Raw genomic sequence first — 20,931 nt, 5'->3', positions numbered from 1 at the left:
CTCGTGGCTTCCCTGTTGTTTGCTTGTTGTAGGGTCCAAGTCTCCTGGATCTTGTTCGTTCGAAAAATCACGTTCCCGAAGGTTTCATTCCGTTTGGACTCCGTTTGATATTCCTTTTCTTCCAAACCCTAAAATAGGCAAAAACAACAATTCTGAGCTGGGCCTCCGGTTAGTAGGTTAGTCCCAAAATTAATATAAAAGTGTATAATAAAGCCCAATAATGTCGAAAACAGAATATAATATAGCATGGAACAATCAAAAATTATAGATACGTCGGAGACGTATCATGCATCAAGCTTGAACTACGCATGTTTAAGAGAATGGGCAAGGATTAAAGAGGAACTGTCGGTGCCAAAACCGACGGATCTCGGGTAGGGGGTCCCGAACTGTGCGTCTAAGGCGGATGGTAATAGGAGGCAGGGGACACGATGTTTTACCTAGGTTCGGGCCCTCTTGATGGAGGTCAAACCCTACGTCCTGCTTGATTTATTCTTGATGATATGAGTATTACAAGAGTTGATCTACCACGAGATCGGAGAGGCTAAACCCTAGAAGCTAGCCTATGGTATGATTGTATGTTGTCCTACGGACTAAAACCCTCCGGTTTATATAGACACCGGAGGGGGCTAGGGTTACACGAGGTCGGTTACAAAGGAGGAGATATACATATGCGTATTGCCTAGCTTGCCTTCCACGCCAAGTAGAGTCTCATCCAGACACGGGACGAAGTCTTGAATCTTGTATCTTCATAGTCCAACAGTCCGGCCGAAGGATATAATCCGGCTGTCCGGATACCCCCCCAATCCAGGACTCCCTGAGTGGCCCCAGAACCAGGCTTCAATGACGATGAGTCCGGTGCGCAGTGTTGTCTTCAGCATTGCAAGGCGGGTTCTTCTCCGATTTTCGAGTGTTCGTAAGCAGTGTCCGACCTCATAAATGGTGAACCTCTTGGCTTCTGTGCCCAATAAGGGCTATATCCGACGCGTCGAATGAATACGAGGTGCCAGGGCATTTTTACATTCGCCCCCAGCCAGATAAATAAATTGTCTATTAAAGGGATGGGGATTCTTAGATCCGATCCATACCATCTTCCCTCCAGCGAGAATCCATCAGAGCGCATTTCAGAAAGATCCATTCCAGCATGGCCGACCTTTGCAGCTCCTCCTCCCGCCCCCGTAGCCCTAAGCCTGGTGATTAGGAGAGGTGTTCAGTCCCACACAGTCGATTAGTCGAACTGCAAACTAAGGGATTTCTCCCTCCGGCGTATATGGTGCTCGTTCGAGTCGGGCTTGCCACCTACAATGGCGGGGAGCAAGCGGAGAGCTTTCCCAGTCCCTCTACGGGGGAGCGGGTCTGCCTCGTTACTTATTTATTAAGGGGACTCGGATTCCCAATGCATCCATTCCTCCGCGGGCTCCTGGAGTTCTACGGCCTCCAATTACACAATTTCACCCCTGCCTCCATTCTACACATCGCCGGCTATGTTGCTCTCTGCGAGTTGTTCCTGGGCTGCGAGGCTCATTTCGAGCTTTGGAAAAGGCTATTTGGCCTCGTCCCTCGCACATAGAGGGGGTCACTTTATCAAGTGGGCGGAGCCGAAATATGGCGCATCGCCGGAACCGGATACTTGTCTGATACACCGAAGAAGTCGTCCGAAGACTGGCCTTCGGAATGGTTTTATATGGAGGATGTTCCCCTTCCAGACCCTGTTCGGCGAGGTCTTCCTGAATTCAGCAATGCTCCTCTGAAGAAATGCCGAAGTTGGCGCCCACGGAGCCCCCAGGAGGAAGACAATGGAGAAGTCCTTTACCTAATGAACCGGATTAAAGCACTGGCTCAATCAAGATTGACAGTAATCGAAGTTATGTCAATTTGCATAATGCGGGGAGTGCAACCATCTCAATATCGTGGGCACCCCTTGTGGTGTTTTAATGGGGCGGATGATGCCACCCGCTATGGGCGTAAGGGTCCGGACAATGCTGCCGCTTTAGCAAAAATTATGTCTGAATTGTTCAAGGTAGAGGAAGAGGAGTTCATCCGCATCAAACCACGGGATGGATTTTCCATGTACAATCCTCCAAGATGGGTAAGTTATATCTCCTTACTCCTATTCTTCCCGCATTCTTTGTCGTAAGTATTCACCTTTCCACTTTGCGGCAGGAACTGCAAAAAGCCATAAAGGAAGTCAGAAGCCCCTCTCCACAACCAGAGGACCCTGATTGGGCCCTCGACTCCGGACTCGAAGAAGATCCGGTTATATTCGTGGAGCTTATAGACCGGCAGTTTTATCAGTTAGGCTGCGATGATGCCATGGTGGCCATTACAGCCGACTATCCCGGACTGCTTCCTGCATCGCACGTAAGAATAACCAAAAAATCCCAACTCCAAAAACTAGGATCCCCTGTTAGATACTTCACCTACCATATACGTATGGCGTTTTTACAGGGAAGGCATTCGGGACGCCCTGCCGAACCCACAACAACTCGCCAACAAGAGGCATCGAGGCCGGGCAGGCCAAAAAGGAAGGCGGTCAGGACGGAGACGCCGATGCAAAGGTATAATAGAAACCCCACTCCATGGTTGTCGTCTTTCTTGAAATGTAATGGCGCCCATGTTTCTTTAACAGAAAAAACGCTCGCCGGAATATGTCCGGCGATGTTGCTAATCGCGCTTCCACCAGCTGGGCGCCAGGACCGGACATAGAGGCGGAAGCCGATATGTGGCGGGCGTGGGATAATCCCCCTACAGAGGATGCGGATAGATTATCCGCTACAAACTCACAAGTGGAAAGCGCCATGAATCATAGGCGCCGCCGGGCCGTACTCCGCGACGCTTGTTTCTCACCAGAGGCATTTGATGCCTTTAATTCTGGAGAGGCGTACCTCTGTGCTGCTCAAGATGGTCTAGCCAGAGCCACGGATCGGTATGTAAAGGATGTACGGGTAAGTAAATCTAACGATTTATATGTATCCGTAACCCCTGAGACTTGAAAAAGTTAGCAGAACTGATTCAAGGATCATCTTTATTGTGTAGGTTCTTATAGAGTAGAATACTAGGCGATCATAGAGGCTGGAGGAATGCAAGACCCAACTACGGGCCGATGTTGCCGCAGTGAAGGAACCAAAAAAGTCCCCTACTGGTAACATTTACTTTAAAGAATAATGGTTACCATACAGTGTGCGGAGTGGCTGCAGATCTAACAATAGATGTTGCAGATGAATCCAAAGAAAATCCGGAGGACCAGCATGTGGTGCGATAGCTAGAGGCTGGCAGACGTGTGCTGACTGAGGTCAGGCTGGAGAAAAACAATCGCCAAGACGCCAATATCAAGCTGAGCGTGGAACTGAAAGACGTTCGAGCCCAACTTGCCGAATCCGAGAAGGAGAATAAGCGGCTTCGACGCGGCATTTTTAGTAAGTGCTTGAACGAATCCTTTTGAAGGAGTTTGGCGAAGAAGCCGACTAAGAGCGTTATGTCTGTAGGTATGCTGACGGGTCGTCCCACAGAGGAAATACCCGGGTCTACGGGTGATGTTCTATCCGAGCTCTCACATCTGCACGAACAAGTTCGGCAGGTGATGCAAGGTGTTGCCCAGGCCTTGTGGCCATCCGTCTCCCTGCCAGAAGGCGTTGCAGAGCTTACATAGAAGCTTAAGGGAGCATAGCGGCGCTTCCAATTATGGAAGATATCGGCCTGCCGTCAAGGTGCCAGAGAAGCCTGGGCCATGGTGAAGACACGGTATACCAAGGCGGACCCAAATCACATGGCCGAGGTCGGACCTGTGGGGCCCGACGGGAAAGAGATTCCCGTTAGCTTAGTTTATGGGCTAGTACAATTAGCCGCAAAGTATTCCCAACAAGATTGTAGGCTAGACCGTCTGTTGGATGGTATAGAAGAGGAATTTAGTCAGTCTGCATGACTATGTAATTAGAGTGACATGTATAATGCCTTCTAGCCGGATTGTAGATCATTTGTCTTGGCAGACCTTTTCGCTTCAACCTCAGGACCCGATAGTCCGGAGTGTATCCGAATACCCGCTCAGTTATATAAGAACCGGGGTATGCGTGGAGACCAGGCGTAGGGGTCATTAGTGCTTGATCAAATAAGTGCCCAACTAGTAATGTTATATTACATGGGTAGTAAGAAACATCTTCCCGGGAGAATAGTTCCGTTAAGGGTTCCTTTCCTTGGGTGAGCATGCCCTAAAGTGCATGTCCGGACTGCGATAGGAAATGCAGGAAAAAACATCTGGGGGCAGATATGGAAAATAAATAGAAATCATCTTTTGTTCACCGACCGAATATTCCCTTAAGAACGCTAGCTTTCGGCTTTACCCAGTCTGAGGTACACATCCAGCTGACCTGGCAATAACAATCACAGAGGTGCTCCCCTTATGCCCTAGCCGAATTTACGGGAACATAAGGCATAAATACAAGAGCCAAGCAACCTAGCTTGGCCAAAACTTAAGTCATATCGATGCATATAATGGCGAAAAAAGGTACATGTGGAAGTATAACACATGTGCGGGGCATGAGGCCCAGATAAATAATTAAGCTTTTGTGAAAGAAGCCCCCATGTATGGTGAGCGCGGCTAGCGCATCTAAAATGTGCAAGCGAGGCACAATTTGGCCCTTGAAGGCCTAGAGAAAGAATAAAAGAAAGAAAGAAAGGAAAACAAGACAGATAATGTATATGCAAAAAATGGACAGAAGAAGGGGACGAACATAGAGTCCGGCGCTAGGCATAGAATCTTCGGAGCCTGGCCGTGTTCTATGGGTTCGGCTCGAGTCGATTAGTCGATGCATCCCGCAGTCGGTACGCTCCACCGGTCAAAACTTGGTCAATAATGAAGGGACCTTCCCATTTGGGCTTGAGCTTGTTCTTTTTCTTATCCGGCAGGCGTAGAACTAGTTCGCCGATGTTATAAGTTTTGGCCTGTACATCTCTGGTTCGGTATCTGCGAGCCTGTTGCTGATAAAATGCGGAACGGGCTTTTGCTACGTCGCGCTCCTCCGCCAGGGTTTCCATACTATCCTGCCGATCGAGCTCGGCTTCTCTTTCTTCGTACATGCGCACTCGAGGTGAGTCATGAATTATGTCACATGGCAAGACTACCTCTACGCCGTACACCATAAAGAAGGGTGTATATCCGGTACTACGATTCGGAGTGGTCCGCAGCCCCCAGAGTACGGAGTCGAGCTCCTCTACCCAGTGCATGTTAGACTCTATGAAGGAACGCACTAATCTGGGTTTAATGCCGCTCATTATAAGACCATTTGCTCACTCAACTTGGCCGTTAGTTTGTGGGTGATAGACTGAAGCATAATCTAGCTTGATGCCCATTTTGCTACACCAGAATTTTACCTCATCGTCCATGAAGTTCGTGCCGTTGTCAGTGATGATGTTGTGGGGGACACCATAACGGTGTACGACCCCAGATATGAAGTCTATCATCAGTCCGGATTCGGCTGTTTTAATAGGTTTGGCCTCTATCCATTTGGTGAATTTATCCACCATGACCAATAAGTATTCTTTCTTGTGGGTTCCCCCTTTAAGGGGTCCAACCATGTCAAGCTCCCAGACCGCGAAGGGCCACGTAATGGGGATTGTTTGGAGGGCGGTGGGTGGCATGTGGCTTTGATTTGCAAAGAGCTGGCAACCGGCACAATGTTGGACCAATTCCTGTGCATCTTCCCGGGCTGTTGGCCAATAGAATCATGTACGGAAGGCCTTGCTTACAAGAGCCCAGGCTGCGGCGTGGTGACCGCCGAGTCCGGCGTGAATTTCGGCCAAAAGGTTCCGCCCTTCCTCTTCGGAGATGCACCTTTGAAGGACTCCGGTGGTGCTTTTTTTGTACAATTATCCCTCATGGACCCTGTAGGCCTTGGATCGCCGCACTATGCAGCGTGCCTCATTTTGGTCCTCTAGAAGTTCATGTCTAGTTAGGTAGGCCAGGAATGGTTCTGTCCACGGGGCAATGATGGCCATTATTACGTGGGCTGAAGGTGTTATTTCGGTGGCGGAGCCTCCGATTGTGTCAGAGTGTTCGGTATCGGGTATTTTGGCCGGGTCCGGACTATTGTTACCGGTGTCCCCTTCCCATACTACGGATGGCTTGAATAGCCTCTCCAAAAATATGTTGGGGGGACCGCATCGCGTTTTGCACCGATGCGGGCGAGGATATCCGCCGCCTAATTGTTTTCCTGAGCCACATGGTGAAATTCGAGCCCCTCGAACCGAGCTTACACTTTTAGGACGACATTTTGGTAGGCTGCCATTTTCGCATCCTTGGAGTCAAAGTCTCCATTTATTTGGGATATTGAGAGGTTTGAATCCCCATGCACCTCTAGGCATTGAATGCCCATGGAGACTGACATCCAAAGACCATGCAACAGAGCTTCGTATTCGGCTGCGTTGTTGGAGTCTGTATACAATATTTGCAGTATGTATTGAATGGTATCTCCGGTTGGGGACGTCAGGACGACGCCAGCCCCTAGACCAGCCAACATTTTAGAACCGTCGAAGTGCATGATCCAATTGGAGTATGCACCGTACTCTTTAGGGAGTTCGGCCTCCGTCCATTCGGCGACAAAGTCGGCCAATACTTGCGACTTAATGGCTCGCCGAGGTTTGTATGTTATGTCGAACGGGAGGTGCTCAATGGCCCATTTGGCAATCCGGCCCGTAGTGTCGCGGTTGTTTATAATATCATCTAGTGGCACTTCCGAGGCTACTGTAATCGAACACTCTTGAAAGTAGTGTTCGCAGCTTCCGTGATGCCATGAATACCGCATAGGCTATCTTTTGATAATGTGCGTACCGTGATTTGCATGGAGTGAGGACAGTGGATACATAGTATACCGGCTTTTGAAGAGGGAATTTGTGTCCGTCAGCTTCTCGTTCGACGACGAGCACTGCGCTTACAACTTGATGAGTTGCCGCAATGTACAACAACATTGGTTTGCCGATGTTTGGCGCGGCCAGGATTGGGTTGGTTGCCAAAATGGATTTTATTTCTTCCAATCCGGCTGTGGCAGCGTCCATCCACTCGAAGTGTTCGGTGCGCCGAAGGAGGCGATGAAGGGGTAAAGCGTTTTCTCCTAAGCGGGAGATAAAGCGGCTGAGAGCCGCCACACATCCAGTAAGTTTCTGGATTTGTTTGAGGTCCGTTGGGATAGCCAACTGTGACAGAGCTCGGATTTTGGCCGGATTAGCTTCAATCCCTCTATTGGAGACAATGAAGCCCAGGAGTTTTCCTGCTGGTACGTCAAAAACGCATTTTCCCGGATTGAACTTGATGTCGTATGTTCAGAGGTTGTCGAATGTGAGCCTCAAGTCACCTATTAGAGAGTCGACGTGTTTGGTTTTAACGACCACATCATCTACGTATGCCTCTACTGTTTTGCCGATCTGTTTCTCCAGACAAGTCTGGATCATGCGCTAATATGTTGCGCCGGTGTTTTTGAGCCCGAAAGGCATTGTGTTGAAACAGAAGGAGCCGTATGGTGTTATAAATGCCGTTGGGGCTTGGTCGGACTCCGCTCTTGATTTGGTGGTAGCCGGAGTATGCGTCGAGGAAACACAATGAGTCGTGTCCTGCGGTAGCATCAATAATTTGATCAATGCGGGGGAGGGGGAAGGGATCCTTTGGGCAAGCCTTGTTGAGGTCCTTGAAATCGACACAAAGGCATCAGGATTTATCCTTCTTTGGTACCATCACCAAGTTTGCTAGCCAGTCCGGGTGTTTTATTTCTTTGATGAATCCGGCCTCCAATAACTTGGCTAGTTCCTCTCCCATGGCCTGTCTCTTAGGTTTGGAGAAACGCCGAAGAGCTTGCTTGACCGGCTTGAATCCCTTTAGGATATTGACGCTATCCTCGACCAGCCTGTGTGGGATTCCTGGCATGTCTGAGGGGTGCCAGGCGAATATGTCCCAATTCTCGCGCAGGAACTCTCGTAGTGCGGCGTCCATGGCGGGGTTTAACTGTGCCCCGATGGAGGCTGTTTTTGTGGGGTCTGTTGGGTGGACTTGGAATTTGACTATTTTAGCCGCTGGTTTAAAAGAGGTGGACTTGGATCTCTTGTCGAGTATCACGTCGTCCTTGTCCACTGTGGAGTGTAGCGTGGTTAATTCCTCGGCCGAGAGGGCTTCGGATAATGCCTCGAGGGCCAGTGCTGCTGTCTTGTTTTCGGCGCGGAGTGCTGTGTCCGAATCACTGGCGAGAGTGATGATTCCGTTGGGCCCGGGCATTTTGAGCTTCATGTACCCATAATGGGGTACGGCTTGGAAGATCGTGAACGCCTCACTTCCTAAAAGGGCGTGGTATCCACTTCTGAACGGGGCCACTTGAAATGTAATTTCTTCAGATCTATAGTTCTCTGGCGTACCGAATACCACATCTAGTGTGATTGTCCCGGTGCATCGTGCTTCCCGACTGGGTATGATTCCTCTGAAGGTTGTGCTACTTTGCTCAATGCGGTTCCAGTCTATTTCCATTTTTTGAAGAGTTTCCTCATAGATGAGGTTTAATCCGCTGTCACCGTCCATGAGTACTTCGGTGAGTCAAAAGCCGTCCACGATTGGACTGAGGACCAGTGCAGCTGGTGCTCAGGCTGTTTGGAATTTAGGTTCGTCACTGGCATTGAAGGTGATAGTCATGTCACTCCATGGATTTATTGCTGCTACGTGGCAGATTTCGGCCATGCTGCGGAGTGTTTGCTTGCGCCTATTATTTGACGCGAAGGTCTCAAAGACAGTTAACACCGTATTGTTATCCACGGGATGGTGCTGTGTGGCATTTGGGATAAGAAGATCCTCACCACTTTTGGCCACCTGCCGGAGTATCCAACATGCTCTAAGGTTGTGCGTTGGTATTGTATCCGATGTGCTATGAATTTTGTAGGGTCCATTGAGCCATCCCTCCAATACGGTTCCGTGCCCTGTAGAGGGTTTTTTTCTTCTTTGTAATGAACTCGGGTGTCTTATGATAGTGCACCCTTTTACCTCGGACTAGGTGCATATATGGAGCCAAATTATCCCAAAATTTCGTTTCAGTTTTCCAGGCACTTTCCATCACATAGTACGTTCGTACTATGGACGCCAAGTCGGCGAAGCGTGATATGTCACGGCAACTTATGGCGTTAATGATTCCCTTGTCCGTGCAGTTATTGCAGAAAAGTGACACTACGTCTTCCTCGTGGCAGTCCTTAACCTTGTTCATCACAAGGAGGAATCTGGCCCAATAATGATGTACTGTTTCATGGGGCTCCTGCCTGATGTGGGAAAGATCGTTTATGTCTGGGTGGGTGGGTGGATTTAAGTCCGGACCCCTACTAGATCTGAGACCCAGGGGCCGAGGGGTTTCCGATCTTGGAAGTTCGGATTTCGGTATGTTGCCCGATAAGTCTGGCCCGCTGCCTGACTCTAGGTTCAGGGTTTGGGTGATGTCCTCCCGTAAACGGGTATCCAGCTCGGAGAGCTCGGGAATTCGTGTGTAGTTAGTATTCAATATAGAGGGAGAATCGCCGCATTGTTCCTCCACCATCGCAACTTGATGGGTGACCGGTGGAGAGTTAATATCCCTTCGATCGGGTTTAAGCCCAATCCGATCATAGTCCGTAGCGACTCCCAAGGCGGCGATGCGATCCAAGAGTTCGTTTAGGGAGGAGAGCTCCATTGGATCCATCTGCTCGGTGAATTCCGAGCCGACGTGGAGGCTGTTTTTGATGACCCGAGAAGTCATCGTTGGTGCAGCGGCCGAACAGGCGGTCATGACGAAACTGCCTAGCCGGAGAGTTTGGCCGACAGCCAGAGCTCTCCCGGCGATAATGTTGTTTTTAACAACGAGATGAGGCATCCTTACTTACGGTGACGTCACAGAGGAACAATCAATGAAAGCACCAATGTCGGTGTCAAAACCAGTGGATCTCGGGTAGGGGGTCCCAAACTGTGCGTCTAAGGCGGATGGTAATAGGAGGCAGGGGACACGATGTTCTACCCAGGTTCGGGCCCTCTTGATGGAGGTAAAACCCTACGTCATGCTTGATTTATTCTTGATGATATGAGTATTACAATAGTTGATTTACCACGAGATCAGAGAGGCTAAACCCTAGAAGCTAGCCTATGGTATGATTGTATGTTGTCCTACGGACTAAAACCCTCCGGTTTATATAGACACCGGAGGTGGCTAGGGTTACAGGAGGTCGGTTACAAAGGAGGAGATATAAATATCCGTATTACCTAGCTTGCCTTCCACGCCAAGTAGAGTCCCATCCGGACACGGGACGAAGTCTTCAATCTTGTATCTTCATAGTCCAACAGTCCGGCCGAAGGATATAATCCGGCTGTCCGGATACCACCCATTCCAGGACTCCCTCAGGAACTCTTCTTAGGTCTTCACAATCCGAGAGTGACGACGAGAAACACCACCATGAATTGTTGAGGCACTCCAGAATGAAAAATTAGAAAGGTTGAACCCATGATGAAAATAATCCGAAAGATCTTGGAGAAGGACATTTGACTGATGATAACTCATACTTAGGTCAAACTTTGAAATGAATTCGGGAATAGCTCCTGGAAAATTAGAAGAGTCAGGTAAGATCCTCGTAAAAGACCTGTGGGTTAGGGACCACTCAAAAGATACACCGTTGCAAGATTTAAAGAGAGATTGCACCGGTTGAATTAAATAGCTTTAATGAGATAACAATCTCCAAATAGCTTGAACGGTTTAAGAATGGAAACATGAATCTTCTAAGATGTCTTCAACACTCCAGATATGAACTGGCAGAGGTGAATAAATAAGAGAGCCTTGGATAAGAACTTCCAACATGATAAAGCGTTTAACAACAGAAACAAATATGATCAACACCGAAAGCTTGAATTGAATACACCGAAAAAGAATTTGAAGACGAAAAAAATGATGAACTTGAAACCCCTGAGCATCTTCATGATAATGACTAGATAAAGAACAATGAACAAAATTGATACTTGATTAAGATATATGAGTCCTTGAGAAAATGGTGGGAGGGTGGAAAAATAAAGGTAGCGTGGGACGTATGGAATATATACCGTTGCGAAGAACAAAGAATTGATCTAGCAAATATTGAAAGGTTAGGATTAACTTGAAGAGAAGCACACCGATTGAAAAGGATAGACATGACAATCTCGATGATGAAGAAAGTAAGTACTCCCATAGAAATAGGAAAACAGCGCTGAGAATGAGGTATGGAATCAACAGTTGACATCGAAGCAACTCGAATACCACAACTCAAAGCAAGACAAAGGATTTGGCTTGCAGAATAAGCCAAAAACAAACATATGATAGACCCCAAATCGTATCATGTGTCTGTTGGAAAGATATCCTACGAAATACTTGAATTACCACCTAAAACTCCTGAAACTTTCTGGTTAAGCAATCTGGTGTTGGGGATACAGGGAGGCAGAATATATATCACACAAGTAGCAAGCCCTACGCTCAACTGTATCCATCCGCCAACACATAACCAAGAACACTCTAGAAATCATGTACCTCAACCTTCGAAATGCATCCATTATATGAGCTATGGCAATACTCCCGAACTCCTGCCCTAGTATTGGCTGTAGTCGAGGTTATCTCGCCACTAACTGCATAAAAGAGATTTTCGATGTCGACAAACTCAGGTATTCCAGAACTGCAACGATAAAATTGTGATGACAACACCTCAGAGCTCAACTCCCCGGGACACTGCCACAACCCCTAAATATCAGGAGGCACCAAGAACAATGTTCTCGTCACAAGAATATTAGAACGATTCCAAGATACCCGCGTGATCCTAAAAAATTCATGAAATTTGAGGAGAGGAAAGTCAAAACATCTACATTAGGAGGCCTCACCAGAGCGATGAAGGGACTGAGGAGTAAAAAGAATCCTACTCTCTGGTATATATAATCCTAAGACTCAAAACATTTTTGTTCTAGACTCAACAACGTCAGCCATTCGATCAAGCAGGGGACTCCTAAGTCGGGGATGGCTCTGATACCAACTTGTAAAACTCCCACGATGCGGCTATATCTCCCAAGTGTCGAGGCACGACTTAGAGGCATAACCGCATGGTGGTGTTGTCGCAAGAGGGTTAATCCTCACAAAATCCCATGTACTGAATAAAAAAGGGATAAAGAGTTGGCTTACAATCGCCACTTCACACAAATAACAAGTTAAACATACATCATCCAGAGTACAAACAATGTGCGACTACATAACAAAGATAAAAGAAGACATCCCCAAATGCTAGATCCCCGATAGTCCCAACTGGGAACTACTACTGATCATCCGGAAAAGACACGTAATAATGACCAAGATCTTCATCGAGCTCCCACTTGAGCTCGGTTGCGTCACCTGCACTGGTATCATCGGCACCTGCAACTGTTTTGGAAGTATCCGTGCGTCACGAGGACTCAACAATCTCAAAACCCTCGCGATCAAGACTATTTAAGCTTATGAGTAGGATGTGGTAATGAAGTGGAGTTGCAGCAAGCGCTAAGCAAATATGATGGCTAACTTACGAGTACAAGAGTAAGATGAGAAACTACGCAACATTCGTTAAACTACAAGTGATCCAAAAGTGATCCAGAAACTACTTACATTCAAACATAACCCAAACCATGTTCACTTCCCGGACTCCACCGAAAAGAGACCATCACGGCTATGCACGCGGTTGATACATTTTAATTAAGTTAAGTGTCAAGTTGTCTTCAACCGGATATTAACAAATTCCCATCTGCCACATAACCGCTGTCACGGCTCTCGAAAGTTTATACCCTGCAGGGGTGTCCCAACTTAGCCCATCACAAGCTCTCAGGATCAACGAAGGATATTCCTTCTCCCGGAACAACCCGTCAGACTTGGAATCCCGGTTACAAGACATTTCGACAAAGGTAAAACAAGACCAACAAGACCGCCCAAATGTGCCGACAAATCCCGATAGGAGCTGCACATATCTCGTTCTCAGGGCACACCAGATGAGACATCCTACGAGTAAAACTAGCCCTCACGTTTCCCCGAGGTGGCCCCGCAGTCTACTCACTTCGAACCAACACTTAGAGAAGCACTGGCCTGGGGAGTTAAATAAAATGACCCTCAGGAGCGTGACTCCCAAGGGAAAAGTAATAGGTGGTGGTGGCAAAATGTTAAAACCAAGGTTAGGCCTTGCTGGAGGAGTTTTATTCAAAGAGAACTGTCGAGGGGGTCCCATAACCCCAACCGCGTTAGGAACATAACACCGGTATGACGGAAACTAGGGTGGCAAGGGTGGAACAAAACACCAAGTATATAGATGCATTAAATTAAACTATAGATAATATGATATACCAAACATATCCATGTTCTAACGTGGAACAACCTACAAGGCACCTGCAACTAGCAACGCTATAAGAGGGGCTGAGCAAAAGCTGTAACATAGCCACACAACGGTTTGCTAGGAAGGTGGGGCTTGACATGGGAATATGGGAGGCATGATAAACAAGTGGTAGGTAGCGGGACATAATGATAGAGCGAACAACTAGCAAGCAAAGATAGAAGTAATATCGATGGTAATGGTCATCTTGCCTGAAATCCCACTCGGAAGAAGTCTGAAACCAAGAAGTCAATGAACCAATGTAGTCGAACGGATCCTCACAAATGCAACGTAACGGGAACTATCAAGGAGAAGCGCAGCCGGAAAGAAGCAAACAACCATCACATAAACATGGCATTAAGCACAGTCAAGTATGATGCATGTCTGGTTTAATGAGGCATGGCATGGCAAAGTGCACAAACAACACTACAAGTTATGTGGAGCTCAATATGCAATGAGTTGCATATTGACGAACCACCACATTCGATTATTTAGTTCACTCCTATTTAGGTACTCAACAATATTGAATGCTGGTTAACATGGCAAGAGGTGAGGCATAAGTAAACTAACTCTTTAGGCAATTTTAAATGAGACCGTAAATAACAAACAACAATTCTGGAAAATCCCCAATGCATATTATGAATTTGGTATTGTTCTGCCCTAAACCATATTTTATATTTGTTAGACATGCAAGATGAGCGCACCATGTTAAACTAGGCATTTTTCTACCCCATTTACATATTAAGTTTATTAAAATTGGAGCTACAGTTATTTAGTTATGAAATAAACCATTTTAACATGTTATTTAAGAAAATTAAAGCAAACAACACATTTAAACATTTTAAACCTGGATGAGAGTTGCATATTATGAAACTAGACGAAATTCTAAGCATTTTACATACTTACATCATTTTTTAAACCGATGCACGGTTATTTAGTTGTGAGCAAAGCAATAAAATGGCATTTCTGTAATATGGATGCACTGGTTATTTAGGAAATTCGCCGGACAGTAAAAACCAGGCACAGGCCGAAACTACTGGGTCTAGCCCACAACACCGAGGGGAACTGGGCTGGGCATTCTCACCTCGGGCCTTCACAGGCCGGTCGGGGAGGCGGCTCGCTAGTGAACAGAGCCAGGCCGGCTCGCTCGGCGAAGCTGGGACATGGAGCTAGGCAAGGGCTCTGGATGCGGCCCAAGCAGGCAGCGGCGTAGGTCAACGCAAGGCAGGGGAAGCAGTGAGGCTGCACCGAACGAGGCGGGCAACGACGGTGGCTTGGCGCGTCTCTTGTGAGGTCCAAGGCGCGGGATGGGCAGATCCGGAGTGGAAGAGGCCGGATCTGGCTCCGGGGCCCATTCCCGGTGACGGCGAGGGACGGTGGAGCTCCGGCGAGCTCTAGGATGCCTCGGGCTGTTTCGGCGGTGGCGGATCCCTGGAGGAGTCCGAAGAGGCATATGAGCAGTGGAGCCACGGGGCGCCACGGGTCAACGCTCCGGTGAGCGGGTGGCGAGGCTGCAGGCGCTAGGCGGCGGAGACAGCGGGGCTGACGCGGCGGTCCGGGCTTCGGGTGCGTGAGCACGGCGACGAAGAGTGGGAGCCGCGGGCGGCGGCGCCCGGGCTCGGGGAGGGGCCCTGATGGGCTTGGCGGGCCTCGCCCGGGCCTGGGCGGCCGCGATGGCGGGGAGGACCCATGGGGGACGCGTGGCATCGCGAGAGTGGACGAGGCTGGCTGCTGCGGCGGCGCAGGGGCAATGGGGAGGCGCCAAGTGGCGGGAGCTAGGTGGCGGCGCCGGGTCCGAGGTAGGGGAGGGTTTGGCCACGGCTATGAGGTAGGGGAAAGTCTAGGGATGCCCAAAAACGGGAAGGGGGCAACTTAAAATAGGGTAGGGGTCTAGGGTTAGGGGAACTAGTCTGTTTTCGGTCCATTAGATCTTGATCGGATGACTCCGGACACAAGGAGGGGTAGGTGGGCTGATGGTGGGCTGTGCAGAAGGCCATGGGTTGAGAAGAGAGGGTCGGAAAGCGGCCCGACGACTGTTTTCGAAGACTGAAAACGTCCGACGAAAAGACCGGCTATATTGCCGCTATAGTTATCCGTTGGGGCATCAAATGAACTCTGAATGTGATGAAATTTGGCAGGCGGCCTACTGACAACATAACTACACCGCACGCCAACTTCCATCCCAATCCGAGAACATTTTCCGGCCACTAATAAAATAGTATTTTGGAGGTGCCGCGGGCGCGTGCAAGTGTGGCTTGGCTCAGAACGGACAACAGAAAGAACTGGAAGACCCGGACGGATGCAAGTTTTGAAAACATGATGATGCAATGCACATGATGACATGGCAAGACGCAACACGCAAGCAAATGACATGGCAATGATGGCGAATAACTGGAATACACCTGCCGCAATGATCTCGGGGCGTTACACTATTAATACGTAGGTTATACATATAAGGAATGTAAGACAGATTGAATAAAGAAAAATGAATGGGTGATTCGAATGCTAAACAAAGAGGGGTAGCGATCTATTCTTCGTTTTTTCCAAATTGGCCAAGTTACTCATTGCGTATTGGCACTTATCGAGTATAGAATAGATCTGCTTCTCTTTCTTCTTATGAACATAATTGGCTTCTTATTTTTAATGGAATGAAATAAATATTCGCGCTTTCTGACACAGAATCCCCTAGAAGGGTTAGGTACATAGGATATGGATAGTCTTTTTCAGTGCAATAAAATAAAGCGACATCGTGTCTATTTTTCTTTGCTAAAGGGGTATTTCCATGGGTTTGCCTTGGTATCGTGTTCATACTGTCGTATTGAATGATCCGGGTCGATTGCTTGCGGTGCATATAATGCACACAACTCTAGTTTCTGGCTGGGATGGCTCAATGGCTTTATACGAATTAGCAGTTTTTGATCCCTCTGATCCTGTTTTGGATCCAATGTGGAGACAAGGTATGTTCATAATTCCCTTCATGACTCATTTAGGAATAACAGTTTCATGGGGTGGTTGGAGTATTTCAGGAGGAACTGTAACAAATCCGGGTATTTGGAGTTATGAAGGTGTGGCAGGTACGCATATTGTGTTTTCTGGCTTGTGTTTCTTGGGAGCGATCTGGCATTGGGTATATTGGGACCTAGAAATATTCTCTGATGAGCGGACGGGAAAACCCTCTTTGGATTTGCCCAAGATCTTTGGAATTCATTTATTTCTTGCAGGGGTGGCTGGCTTTGGCTTTGGGGCATTTCATGTAACGGGTTTGTATGGTCCTAGGATATGGGTATCCGGTCCTTATGGACTACCTGGAAAAGTACAAGCTGTAAATCCAGCATGGGGTGCAGAAGGTTTTGATCCTTTTGTTCCGGGGGTAATAGCTTCTCATCATATTGCTGCTATGAATGACGAACACAATGGACAAGAAGGAATTGAAACCAGTCTGGTTAAATCAAGATGGACAAATAGTAATAACAAAAGAATTCGAACAACATTCTGGCTGAAAAATGATGTACAAGGAACGATGAAGATCAATTAAGACAACACTTCTGTTGGAAATGGAAGGAATAGAATATGAACTTGGCAAAATGAAAGCACTTGGATGAGACTCCGGTTAAAAGAGGAATGATAGACACAACACTCCGGTTAAAACAAGATAGAGAAGGAATAAGAATGATATAATTTGGACAGCACTCCAACTGTAAATGGAAGGAATTGAACATGAACTTGACAAGATAAGAGGATACTTGATGAAATCAACAACACACTACCTCCGGAGCTATTGAAAGAATGGCACAAGGGGTAAGAAAGATTTCAGACAACACTCCAATTGAGAAGGAAGGCAAAACATGATAAGATGAGAGAACTTGAATGTACGACATGACACTCTAGTTGAATGGATAAGCAAATGAAAGAACTTGATCTTCGAAAAAAATGGGATGATGGGTCGAAGAGAGCAACATCACAATGCCTCCGGTAGAAATGAAAGAATGCAATGAAAAGAACGGAGAAGAAAACAACGTGTTCTACCTCAAGTGAATTTGAGAGAGCATCCTTAAAAAGAAGGATTGAACGGAGTCGCTGAAAAATCAACAATGAAATGATATAGTCCTCGTGGACTTATGAAAACATCTCAAAACTAGAGGTGAAATTTGCCACTAACGAAAGCAATTGATTGTTTAAGTTCAACGAAGAGATGAAAACTTCTTCACCGAGATGAGAAAGAGAAAATTGGATCATAACCCAAGATAGCAACATTCCTTTGGGAAGGCTTTTGGTGATATATAACCCAAGATAACTCCAACAAAGAGATTGATGTGTTGAAAGATCTCCTGAGCGAAGAAAAAAACGATGGTCTTAAAATATCTCATTCCTAACAAGTTGTGAATCATGAAACACGGACTCAAATTGTTAAGAATGACATAACACCACCTCAAAAGATAAGGTAGAAAGAATTGCACTTTGGAATGCAAGATGAAGAATGCTTGAACTCCATAAAACAAAACACATGTTGAAAACCATGTTGAATTTTGAGTATAGCTTGGCGGATCATAACTCCGAGAGAAATCTTGATGGACAACTGAAGAATGATAGGAATCCTTGATGAGTCACCACGTAGAGCCTCCATGAAGAACTCTGGTAATAAAAGGATGATTAAAAGAAAGAGAAGTTGAAAACACAAGATGAAACCTTGCGATGATTTAGATGGAGCTTCGCGACGAGATAAAGCGGAAAACTTGGAACTCCAGAAAAGAACAGATGAAGCATCTCAAACTGAGAAATGTGACATCATGAACAACTCTGGAAAGAAGAAGCTAGGTCACTTGGATGAAACAATAATAAGAATTACGTTATGCGTATCCTTCACCAATTTGAAGTGATGACAAGCAACGGATTTGGCATACTACTTATTCGCATAGAAAGGATTAAGGAGAGGTATAGCATAAACTTGAGAAGGTCTTGAATGAACCACTGATATGATTTCGGAAAGAAAGAATGAATTGATATGGTAACAAAAGAAAATGAATCTTGAACGAACCACCGTAAGAACTGAAATTGACTGTAGCAAGAAGGGACGAATCACCGGGAAGAATTATAAAACGAACGAAGATGCTTGAGTGAATTTGGATACCAGGGAATGAAGAGATGGCAAGCTGAATAGAGAATAATTGAACGATGCACCACCATGAATTGTTGAGGCACTCCGGAATGAAAAATTAGAAAGGTTGAACCCATGATGAAAATAATTCGAAAGATCTTGGAGAAAGACATTTGACTTATGATAACTCATACTTACGTCAAACTTTGAAATGAATTCGGGAACAGCTCCGGGAAAATTAGAAGAGTCAGGTAGGATCCTAGTAAAAGACCTGTGGGTTAGGGCCCACTGAAAAGATACACAGTTGAACAATTTAAAGAGAGATTGCACCAGTTGAATTAAATGGCTTGAATGAGATAACAATCTCCAAATAGCTTGAACGGTTTAAGAATGGAAACATGAATCTTCTGAGATGTCTTCAACACTCCAGATATGAACTAGCAGAGGTGAATAAATAAGAGAGCCTTGGATAAGAAGTTCCAACGTGATAAAGCGTTTAACAACAGAAACGAATAGGAACTACACCGAAATCTTGAATTGAATCCACCAAAGAAGAATTTGAAGACGAAAAAAATGATGAACTTGAAACCCCTGAGCATCTTCATGATAATCACCGGATAAAGAACATTGAACAAAACGGATACTTGATTAAGATATATGAGTCCTTGAGAAAAGGGTGGGAGGCAGGAAAAATAAAGGCAACTTGGGATGTATGGAACATACACCGTTGCGAAGAACAGAGAATTGATCTAGCAAATATTGAAAGGATAGGATTAACTTGAAGAGAAGCACACCGGTTGAAAAGGATTGACATGAAAATCTTGATGATCAAGAAGGATTAGTACTCCCATAGAAATATGAGAACAACGCTTAGAATGAGGTATGGAATGAACACTTGACATTGATGCAACTCGAATATCATAACTCAAAACAAGACAAAGGATTTGGCTTGCGGAATAAGCCAAAACAAACATATGATAGACCCCAAATCGTATCATGTGTCTGTTGAAAAGATATCCTACGGATACTTGAATTCCCACCAAAAACTCCCGAAACTTTCTGGTTATGCAATCTGGTGTTGGGGATACAGGGAGGCACAATATATGTCACACAAGTAGCAAGCCCTACGCTCAACTGTTTCCATCCGTCAACACATAACCAAGCAAACTCCGGAAATCGTTTACCTCAACCTTCGAAAAGCATCCAATATATGAGCTATGGTAATACTCCCAAACTCCTGCCCTAGTATTGGTTGGCGTTGAGGTTATCTCACAACTAACTGCATAAAAGAGATTTTCGATGTTGGCGAACTCAGGTATTCTAGAACTGCAATGATAAAATTGTGATGACAACACCTCGGAGCTCAACTCCTTGGGACACTGCCACAACCCCTAAATGTCAGGAGGCACCAAGAACAATTTTCTCATCACAAGAATATCGGAACGTTTCCAAGATACCCGCGTGATCCTAAAAAAATTTCGTGAAATTTGAGGAGAGGAAAGTCAAAACATCTACATCAGGAGGCCTCACCAGAGCGACGAAGGGACTGAGGAGTGAAAATAATCCTACTCTCCGGTATATATAATGCTCAGACTGAAAACATTTTTGTTCTAGACTCAACAACATCAACGATTCGATCAAGCAGGGGGCTCCTAAGTCGGGGATGGCTCTGATACCAACTTGTAAAACGCCACGATGCGGCTATATCTCCCAGATGTCGAGGCACGACTTAGAGGCATAACCGCATGGTGGTTTTGTCGCAAGAGGGGTAATCTTCACACAATCCCATTTACTGAATAAAAAAGGTATGAAGAGTTGGCTTCACACAAATAACAAGTTAAACATACATCATCCAGAGTACAAACAAGGTCCGACTATGGAACCAAGATAAAATAAGACAACCCCAAATGCAAGATCCCTGATAGTCCCAACTGGGCACTACTACTGATCATCCGAAAAGACACATAATAATGACCAAGATCTTCATCGAGCTCCCACTTGATGTCCGTTGCGTCACCTACACTGGTATCATCGGCACCTGCAACTGTTTTGGAAGTATTCGTGAGTCACAAGGACTCAGCAATCTCAAAACCCTCGCGATCAATACTATTTAACCTTATGGGAAGGATGTGGTAATGAGGTGTAGTTGCAGCAAGCGCTAAGCAAATATCGTGGCTAACTTACGAGTACAAGAGTATGATGACAATCTAAGCAACGGTCGTTGAACTAAAAGTGATCAAGAAGTGATCCTAAAACTACTTACGTTCAAACATAACCCAAACCGTGTTCACTTCCCAGACTCCACCGAAAAGAGACCATCCCGGCTACGCACGCGGTTGATTCATTTTAATTAAGTTAAGTGTCAAGTTATCTACAACCGGATATTTAGAAATTCCCATCTGCCACATAACCGCAGGCACGGCTCTCGAAAGTTTATACCTTGCAGGGGTGTCCCAACTTAGCCC

Source organism: Triticum aestivum, chromosome 7A, assembly GCF_018294505.1.
Source record: "Triticum aestivum cultivar Chinese Spring chromosome 7A, IWGSC CS RefSeq v2.1, whole genome shotgun sequence".
NCBI lineage: Eukaryota > Viridiplantae > Streptophyta > Magnoliopsida > Poales > Poaceae > Triticum > Triticum aestivum.
The sequence above is the reverse complement of the archived record's forward strand: the minus strand, read 5'-3'. Positions refer to the sequence as shown.